Source organism: Narcine bancroftii, chromosome 8 (assembly GCF_036971445.1).
Source record: "Narcine bancroftii isolate sNarBan1 chromosome 8, sNarBan1.hap1, whole genome shotgun sequence".
NCBI lineage: Eukaryota > Metazoa > Chordata > Chondrichthyes > Torpediniformes > Narcinidae > Narcine > Narcine bancroftii.
Genome location: NC_091476.1, coordinates 167,749,817 through 167,760,910, shown reverse-complemented (window position 1 = coordinate 167,760,910; position 11,094 = coordinate 167,749,817).

Here is an 11,094-nt window from a genome sequence, read left to right as displayed (position 1 = left end):
TCATCATTACTGATATCCTGGGTGCTATTGACTGCACACACAGACTCATCACTTTGGCACCAGGGAGTAGGGAGCATTTGTTTCTACTCTATTAATGTACAAGTTCATAAGCATGACAATTGCCACAGCTGCACCAGTGACTCCTTTACCCTTGATAACTGGAGAATGTGAAGCAGATTTCTAAAAACCTAAAAGTGTCCGACTGCTAAGCTTGGAAATGCCCGGTAGACGTTCATTTTTTGTTTTGACTTATTCATGAAATTCTCAGTTTTTTCTTTGGTAAAAACTAAGTGTATAAGAAACATAATAAGGTTCTGACAACTAAAATGGCCACACCACAATAGAAACCTCTATCATTTATTGTCTTTTCTTAGATGGACAGATTGTAAAGGGAAATATTCAGCCTATCTTGCTCCTTTATGGCCACGTAATTGGAACGGTAATGAGAAATGGTGAGGCGAGATGAAGTTAGTGTGTTGGAGGACAATTAACCAACTTCCCAGGGTTGCAAATCATGTCATCATTCATGATAAATGTTTATTGCTCTAATACTAACAAACTGTGCTTTCCTGCATATGATGGATGCAGAGACATATGTTCATTCCAGCATTATAACTCCTGAGGGGGTCAGAAGTTTCTAACATTTTAACAGGTGACAGATATTCTATCCGATATTTGTTTTTCAACAGAGAATATTGCAGATATTGTTGTGATGCACAAGTGAATTTTTAAGGATTTCGTAAGATGATTTCATTAAAGTTTATGTTCACATTTATTATCACCCGACTGTACAAATACAACTCAACAAAACAGCGTTTCTCAGGATTACAGTACACGCAAAGCACAGTTTATAAATGTCACTTATATACATGAATATATAATTTTCAATTAAATATAGTTAAATATTTTGGGATGAATTATTCATTTAATGGATACTATTCATCAATCTCACACCCTGCAGGAAGAAGCTATTTCCCAGCCTGGCTGCCCTGATTTTCACACTTCATATTGATGACTGTACATCAAAGATACTGTTTGATAGATGGAGAGGGTCTTCCATAATTCTTTGAGTCCTACTTCAGCAATCCTTTTGATAAGTATCGTCAACAGAGGAAAGGGAGACACCAGTGATCTTCTTGGATATTTTGATGATCCCCTCAATTGATATCCAGTCTAATGTTTTGCAGCTGCCATAACCACACAATGATGCAGCCGGACAGGACATACTCAATAGTGCAACTTTAAAATGTTGTCAAGTCGGGAGCTGGTAGCCTTGCCCTCCTCAACCCCCTGAAGTAGTGTGGGCACTGCTGCTCCTTCCCAATCGATGAGGAGGTGTTTTGAAGCCAGGATAGGTCATCCATAGAATCATGGAACCATAGAACAATGCAGTACAGAAAACAAGCCATTCATTCTTCTAGGCTAACAGGGGAGATCAGGGAGAGTATCAAATCCAAAGTCTTTCTTTGGCTTGGCTTCGCGAACGAAGATTTATGGAGGGGTAACATCCACGTCAGCTGCAGGCTCGTTTGTGGCTGACAAGTCCGATGCGGGACAGGCAGACACGGTTGCAGTGGTTGCAAGGGAAAATTGGCTGGTTGGGGTTGGGTGTTGGGTTTTTCCTCCTTTGTCTTTTGTCAGTGAAGTGGGCTCTGCAGTCTTCTTCAAAGGAGGACGCTGCCCGCCGAACTGTGAGGTGCCAAGGTGCATGGTTTGAGGTGATATCAGCCGACTGGCGGTGGTCAATGTGGCAGGCACCAAGAGATTTCTTTAGGCAGTCCTTGTACCTTTTCTTTGGTGCACCTCTGTCTCAGTGGCCAGTGGAGAGCTTTCCATATAACACGATCTTGGGAAGGCGATGGTCCTCCATTCTGGAGACGTGACCCACCCAGCGCAGCTGGATCTTCAGCAGCGTGGACTCGATGCTGTCGGCCTCTGCCATCTTGAGTACTTCAATGTTAGGGATGAAGGCGCTCCAATGGATGTTGAGGATGGAGGAGACAACACTGGTGGAAGCGTTCTAGGAGCCGTAGGTGATGCCGGTAGAGGACCCATGATTCGGAGCCAAACAGTAGTGTGGGTATGACAACGGCTCTGTATACAGTTATCTTTGTGCGGTTTTTCAGTTGGTTGTTTCTCCAGACTCTTTTGTGTAGTCTTCCAAAGGCGCTATTTGCCTTGACGAGTCTGTTGTGTATCTCGTTGTCGATCCTTGCATCCGATGAAATGGTGCAACCGAGATAGGTAAACTGGTTGACCGTTTTGAGTTTTGTGTGCCCGATGGAGATGTGGGGGGGGGTGCTGGTAGTCATGGTGAGGAGCTGGCTGATGGAGGACCTCAGTTTTCTTCAGGCTGACTTCCAGGCCAAACATTTTGGCAGTTTCCGCAAAACAGGACGTCAAGCGCTGATAATACTAGAGCGCCTCGGATGCCCCCCAAAGTTCCTCAACATGGTTATCCAACTGCACGAAAACCAACAAGGTCGGGTCAGATACAGCAATGAGCTCTCTGAACCCTTCTCCATTAACAATGGTGTGAAGCAAGGCTGCGTTCTCGCACCAACCCTCTTTTCAATCTTCTTCAGCATGATGCTGAAACAAGCCATGAAAGACCTCAACAATGAAGACGCTGTTCACATCCGGTACCGCACGAATGGCAGTCTCTTCAATCTGAGGCGCCTGCAAGCTTACACCAGGACACAAGAGCAACTTGTCCGTGAACTACTCTTTGCAGACGATGCCGCTTTAGTTGCCCATTCAGAGCCAGCTCTTCAGCAAATCCAAAGTAGCAGCATATAAACTAGCCATAAATAAAAGCAGTAATCCTGAGGACTGGGAGATATTCAGAATTTAACCGAGGAGGACAAAAGGATTAATTAGGCAAGGTAAAATTGATTATAAGAGAAAACTGGCAGGGAACAAAAAATAATGACTGTAAAGGTTTTTGTAGATAGGTAAAGAGAAAGAGGCTAGTTAAGACAAATCTGGGTCCATTACAGTCAGCAACAGGTGAATTGATCATAGGGAACAAGGACATGGCAAACCATTTGAATAACTACTTTAGTTCTGTCTTCACTGAGGAAAACATAAATAATCTGGAAATAGTAGGGGACCAAGGATCTAATGAGAGGGAAGGACTGAAGGAAATAAATACAAGTTGAGAGGTTGTGTTAGGTAAATTGAAGGGATTAAAGGGAGATAAATCCCCAGGGCTGGATAGACTACATCCCAGAGTGCTGAAGGAAGTAGCCCAAGAAATAGTGGATGCATTCGTGATAATTTTTCAAAACTCTTTAAATTCTGGATTATTTCCTGAGGATAGGAGGATGACAAATGTAACCCAACTTTTTAAGAAAGGAGCAAGAGTGAAAAAGAGAAATTATTGATCAGTTAACCTGTCATTGGTAGTGGGGAAAATGGTAGAGCTACTTATTAAAGATGCAATTACAGCACATTTGGAAAGTCATGACAGATAGCATCAGCATATTTTTACAAAGGGAAAATCATGTATAATGAATCTTGTAGAATTGTTTGAAGATGTAGCTAGGAGAATGAATAAGGGAGAACCAGTGGATGTGGTATATCTGGACTTTCAGAAGGTTTTTGATAAGGTCCCATATAGGAGATTAGTGTACAAACTTAAAGCACTTGGTATAGGAGGTATGGTATTGAGGTGGATAGAGAATTGATTGATAGACAGGAAGCAAAGAGTAGGAATAAGCGGGTTATTTTCAGAATGGCCAGAATGGCAGACAGTGATTAGTGGGGTACTGTAAAGCTCAGTGCTAGGACCCCACTTATTTACATCATATATCAATGACTTAGATGAGTGAAAAGAAAGCAGCATCTCCAAGTTTGCAGATGACATGAAGCTAGGTGGCAGGGTTAGCTGTGTAGAAGATGCTAAGATGTTGCAGGGTGACTTGGACAAGTTAGGTGAGTGGGCTAATACATGATAGATGAAATATAATGTGGAGAAATGTGAGGTTATCTACTTTGGAGGCAAGAACAGGAGAGATTATTACCTAAATGTGTCTGATTAGGAAAAGGCAAAATGCAATGAGACCTGGGTGTCACTGGCCATGAGTAATTGAAAGTGGGCATGTAGGTACAGCAGCCAGTGAGGAAAGTGAATGGTATGCTGGCATTCATGGCAAGAAGATTCAAGTACAGGAGCAGAGTGGTTCTACTGCAGTTCTACAGGGCCTTGGTGAGACCACACCTGGAGTAATGTGTTCAATTTTGGTCTCCTTATCTGAGGAAAGCCATCCTTGCCTTAGAGAGCATGCAAAGAAGGACCACTAGATTGATACCAAGGATGGCAGGACTTACATATGAAGAAAGGCTGGATTGACTCGGTTTATACTCACTGGAATTTAGAAGATTGAAGGTGGGGGGATCTTATAGAAACGCATAAAATTCTTAAGGCTAGATTTAGGAAGGTTGTTCCCGCTGTTGGGGAAGACCAGAACCAATGTCTTATACAGCCTCACCATAACATCCCAACTCCTATATTCAACATTTTGATTTATGAAGGCAAAAATTCCAACAGCATTCTTTACAATCCTGTTTACCTGTGACCCCACTTTCCTCGCTGTCCAGATCACGTTCAATCTTAGTGACATCAGCAAACTTATTGATTCATTTTCCCACATTATCATCCAGATCATTGATACAGACAACAAACAACAATGGTCCCAGCACCGATCCCTGCAGGACATCACTCATCTCATGCCTTCAGTCTGAGAAGCAATCATCCATCACTGCTCTGTCTTCTCTCACTCAGTCAATTTTGGATGCAGTTTACAATGTCTCCATGAATACCAAGTGACTGAACCTCTCATGTGGGATCTTATTAAAGGCCTTACTGAATTCCATGTAAACAAAATCTACTGCCTTTCCTTCATCTACTTGATAATCTCTTCAAAAAATTTGTTAAACATGACCTACCATATTGACTATCCTAACTCAGCCCTTGGCTGTCCAAATACTTGTATATCCAATCTCTCAGAACACCCTCCAATAATTTACCTACTACTAATGTCAGAGTCAAAGGCCTGTAATTTCCTGATTTACTTTTGGATCCTTTTTTAAACAACGAAACAATGTGCTACCCTCCAATCATCTGGCACGTCACCCAAGACTAAGGACATTTTAAATATTTCTGCCAGGGCCTTTGCAATTTTTACACTTGTCTCCCTCAATATCTGAGGGAATATCACCAAGAGAACAGTCTAGTACAAGCACACCATGGAACTCTGTGTTCTCCACTCTCTCCTTGACATAAACATTGATGTGTCGTGGAGAATGGTTGACCTTTGTCCTGCTTAAGTCCACAGTCTAATCTACACTGAGTCTCAGGTTGTTGATCTTGCACCATTTTATGGGCTGCTCAACCTTCTCTCTGTAAGGTTACCCATCATTGTTACTGATGAAGCCAACTACTGTTGTATTGTTGACAAACTTTGATGATTCTGTTAGAATCTGGAAGTCCAGGTATGAGTCAGCAGGCGTGAACATTGATGGGCTGAAAATATAGTCCTTAGGTCCACCAGTGCTTGGCATGATGGGATTTGAGATTTTGTTACCAACCCAGACTGACAGTGGTCTTTTGGAGAGGAAGTCTGGAATCTATTTACAAGAAAAGGGCAATGAGAACTGAGCTTCTGAGTTATGATCGCATTGAACACTGAACTGAACAGTGTGGCATATGAGGAATCATTCTCTAGGTGGGTCAAAAAGGAATGGAGAGTCAAGGCCATAACAACATCTGTGGACTGGGTAGGATCGTCGGCAAACATCAAAGGGTCCAATGTCATTGGAAGGTGCAATTTGACGTGTTACATTACCAATCGCTCAAATCACTTCACCATCAAAGAGGTCAGTGCCACTGGTATTGTCTAGTTTCCATCATAGAGGTCAGTGCCACTGGTTTTGTCTAGTTTCCATCATAGAGGTCAGTGCCACTGGTTTTGTCTAGTTTCCATCATAGAGGTCAGTGCCACTGGTTTTGTCTAGTTTCCATCATAGAGGTCAGTGCCACTGGTTTTGTCTAGTTTCCATCATAGAGGTCAGTGCCACTGGTATTGTCTAGTTTCCATCATAGAGGTCAGTGCCACTGGCTTTGTCTAGTTTCCAGCGCTCTCTTGTTACAATGGCTGCCTTGAACACTATGGACACAGTGCAATGCTGCAGTGAGATTTTGAAGATATCCATTAAGACCTCCGTCAGAGGAGCTGCTTAGTCCTTCAGCACCCAACTAGGCATGTTATCTGGCCAACATCAAGTTTTACAAAGTCATCAGTGAAGGAAGATGTGTCAGTTCATAGGTTGATTTCAAATAAATATCACAGTGCCAGTGTGATGTCTGTAGAAATTCCAAACTTTCAAATTGAAGGGAAAAAAAACAAGATGATATTGATAAACAGTAAAACTTGCAATTGATTAATTTATTGTTTCTTTTTTCTTGCACTGTGTAATACAATAAATTTATTGAAAATGAATCAGTTGCATTTTGAGAAGCAATTTTAAATAATGTAATAGACTTGAATAGCAAAAGGCAATTTTTTTGAAATATTGGTTTGTAAAAAAAGTATTCCAGACTATTTTTTTGTCTTTTTCAGCTTCGTAACAAAGCATTTCAAACCAGATGGAAGACCAGTTCATTAGTTGATCACCAAGAAAAACGTATTCAAGGTGGAAATTAGTATTGTAGGGAAACCCTATTCAATCATTTAGCATTGAAACCTCAAAATTCTTCTGCATGTATAGTGCTAATATGGCACTAAACATTGAATATACATGGGTTTCATGCGGAACTGATTTTCTTTTGACAGGAAAAGCACTGTGCGTGCTGCCATTGTGAAGAGCAGATACTCAATCTTTTGGAATTGACATGGGAAGCACAAGCTTAAAAATGCAACCTCACATTCTGGCTTTTAAAGTGGCGGTTCACAACGCGAACCGCAGCATCTGATAATTATATGGGTTAGGATCAAGGCATGGTTAAGTGGCACATCTGAAGTGGAAAGTGAAGCCGTCAGAGATGGTTTCCGAGAGCAGGAATCAGAAATGTCAAGGTCGTCAACTCTTGGATCTGTAAACATAGTGTACGATTCTCTTCGGCATTAGACTACCTGGTAGTGGGACAGCCAAGGATGCTTCTGAAAGTCTTAATCCCAGATTAACTCCTACTCTTGTATACCATGAGGTGTGTTGTACCTTTCAGTGTTTCAACAGTGTGATGGTGAGAACAAGTTTGGAAGGTTCAAGAAGTAACAAGCCTTGGACACAGTTTATTAACAAAAAAAAATCATCTTTATTTACAAACAGGGGAATTTGCAACAGGGAAAACACTCACAAAGACAGACAAGCCAATGACACACAAATTATACACATTGGACGCTGGCTAATCACTGATATCACACCTCCGATAAATCACTGATAATCACCACTCCTGATTGTGGTAAGAGTGAAACAAAGAGTAACTGCCACCCCATCTACAATTAGGCATGGAACACCATTAGCAAAGAAACAAGTTACAATCCACATGAGGTGAGACTTTGCATTCTCCCCCAGGTTCATGCCACAATCGCCCCTACCCTGCACCAGCATACACCTCACAACCGGTTCTCCAGCAAGGCCCATGACTCATAACCTCGATCGGACCCCTCAGATTCGGGCGTACGGCATCCAGTCTGGAGAGGAGCTCAGGGATCATCTCAAGGCGAAAAGAGTGAGCTACTCCACCTTGTGGCTTTATACTGCAGCTAGCTAAAAGGGCCTGGCTCAGGTGTGCCAGGTCGACCTGCAAGAACCAATTACTGGTGGGTGGATCTAATCCTTGATTGGCAGGTTAGATGATTTCTGACTGCCGGAGATGTCAGGTGACCTTCCGTATAACAAGCACTTATTGAGTTACCAAGTGAAAATGGTGACACTGCCAGAGTTGCTGTAATGGCATTTTTGCCACCTGTGCGGACATGGGAGAGCAGAGAGCGGAGATGTAGTGCTCCTCCACAGGATGCTAATATCCTTATAAAGTGACTGACGGTGTGTTTTTAAACATCATGAAAACACCTGTCCATGCCAAAGATGGAGGTGCCCATCCTTGGGAGCGGACCACAAAGGACCACAAAGGGTTGTGGACTCCAGGGGATCAGCAGACTGCTGCAGAGGTAACTGCCATCCCCACTCCCCTCCCCTCCCTACCACAACACCACCACCCCCTCCACCCTATCTGAGAAGAAGTGTGGGCAAGGCAGCTGACCAATGTCTGAAGGACTCACCTACCCTGCGTATTGTTGGAGACTGGCTCATGGGAAGTAGGTATCGGAACCAGGATTCGAGAGGTTGCTAAGGGCAAGAACGGCTCCCAAAGGGGCCTGGAGTGTTGAAAGATTCATGTTTGCATTAGTTTGCATCTGGGAACTCAGCTTCATCAATGGATCAAACAGGAAAATGCGCAGCTGGAGTCTATGGAAGCCCTTGGGGGCCAACTCCATGGACACTCAGGTTTTCTAAAAGGAAACGCTTTTACTTCTCTTTCTCTCATTGTTGGGGGCACAGGGTAATGCTAATGGTGTCTCTTTGTGTGTCTTTATAGCATCAAAAGATGAAATTATAATTGTATTTTGTGTATCGTACAAGGAATTTTGAATCACACATAAACAGGCGCACAAGATTCCAGCATCAATACAAAAATGTGCAACCAGCCTTGTGGTGCCTCAGTATCTCACACTTGGATTTGGACACAATTTATTTCACATACAGAACTACTGATTGCATCAGTGAATATATTTAGAGCTCCAGAATATAGCATAATACATAAACACCATGCTCGATAGGATTCTGTGCAAGGAGTTACTTTTGCTTTGACAAAAGTGTGGTGGGGGAATAACGTGTGAGAAGAGTGAGCTGGATAGCAGTCCTGAGCCCAGTAAACATTGGGCAATTTCCAAAAGTATGGGTGGACAATGTGATCTAAAATCACTGACATTTTGAGCAAAATGTGATCCAACTTTAATGAAGAAGAATGAATGAATACAAATCTGTGGAATACTTCATGGATCACAGAAAGTGTGGTTTCTGTTCCATCTCCTCTCTGCTTTTGTCTGACATGCAATAAAATCCAGATATAAAATTTTCTATTGCACGAGCATGGCATTTTAAACACAAACAGAGATTGTCTTTGGCAACCCCTGTAAAGGTTGGTTCTCTGCAAATTAAGGGGCACCTGATGGGCAGAGATTGCTACTTGGGTGGCCCACATAAGTAATTTACTTATCTAGGCCTCCCACAGGAGGCCTTGGTAATTGGCTGCATTACAGTCTCATATGAGAGCTGCTCTGATTGGACAAAGCCACAGAAGATAATAAATACAGCTCAGAACATAACACAACCTTCCCTCTCACCCCACCCATTCACAGATTCCATCTACATCTCCTGCTGTCTAGGAAGGGCAGCCAACATATTGAATGGCACCTCCTCCTCCCATCAGGGAAAGGGCTCAAGAGTGTGAAAGCATGAACCATCAGGCTTAAAGAGAGTCCCTTCCCTGCAGTTATCAGGCTCCTGAATGAACCGAATTTACTGTGCTATTATGCGGCCTTTGATTGGTGGTATGTGATCTTTCTTTTCAATGTAATCCTATTCTCTGTAATTGTGCTGTTCATTTGGCTGTTACAGCTAGCACATTAATCTGATTGTAAAAGAACCCTTCCCACTACACCAGGTATTTTGTAAACAATAAACTTAATCTTAAAATGTTGTGATTTCAAGCTCTTAAATGCTTGAATTCCCAATACTCACTAATCCATTGCCTAATCTGACCTAATATCCTCCAAATGTCCAAACACAAATAATTTCTGCTCCCATTTTTAATACTGTCCTGCACCTTCAACAAATGATGCAAACATCACCACCTATCTAACAACCCATGTGACCTACGACCATTTGTAACACTTGATTTGACAACCTTACACCTGAACACCAATTGATTACCCCAAATCCCTATTGATCCATGGCAGCTAACATTTATCCTGATCCCTTATTGGTCACACTTGACTACTGCATTGGCTGGCAAAGGAAAGACCCTTTTTCATTTGGGGATGATCTTGTTACACAAATTTCAAACCCTCCCCACCTCTCCCTAACAGTGGTGACTCATTTCATGGACTCATGCACTGCTCAACTTAGACTACCTGCAAAATGGAAGAACAATACTTCATATTGAGCCTGGGCACCTCTAACCAGATGGCATTAACATAAACTTCTCCAGTTTCCTTAGCCCCCCCCCCACCCCACGCCTCGCTGTCTCTCTTTTTCCCAATCCTATTTCATCCTGTTCCCCACCCTTGTCTCTCTCTCTCTCTCTCTCTCTCTCTCTCTCTCTCTCTCTCTTTTCCTATCCCTCTCTATCTCCTTTTTCCAGCTCCACAATCACAGAACTAGCCCTTTTCCCAATCAATTCTCACATTTTCTCTGCTGCCTTCCTATCCATGTCCACCTATGGCCTCTTGGCTGTTAGCTTGCGCTCCTCTCCCTGCCCTGTCTTCCCTGCCACCCCACCTTTTTTATTCAGGTGCTTGCCTGCTTTTTTGCCTGTATTGTTCCTCCAATTTGCAGTTAGTCTTAGTTGGGCAGTGCACGAGTCCAAATCATTGAGAAAATGGCATGATGGCAAGGGAATGGGCTGGGGAATTGAAATGAGTCACCACTGTTAGGGAGAGGTGGGGAGAGTTTGAAATATGTGGGCCATTTGTGTAACAGAATCATCCTCAAATGAAAAAGGGTCTTTCCTTTGCCAGCCAATGCATTGATGGCCTACTAGGCAATGGTTATTTTCGTCCCACCTGATCTGCAAGCCATTAATCACAGGACCACAGGTCTGCAGTAATCCAGCACTATATTTCCCTTCTATGACCGAGGAGTGCCAAGATCTTTCCAATCCAGTGAACTGAGAACTGAACTCTGTTGTCTTGCTGGTTTATAAATTTTAGTTTCACAAGAGGTTGTGATAATTTTCATCTATGTTTTCCTGTTAGTCAAATCAACTTTTTCTGTACCTTTCTGAGATTAATTCGAGAGATCATA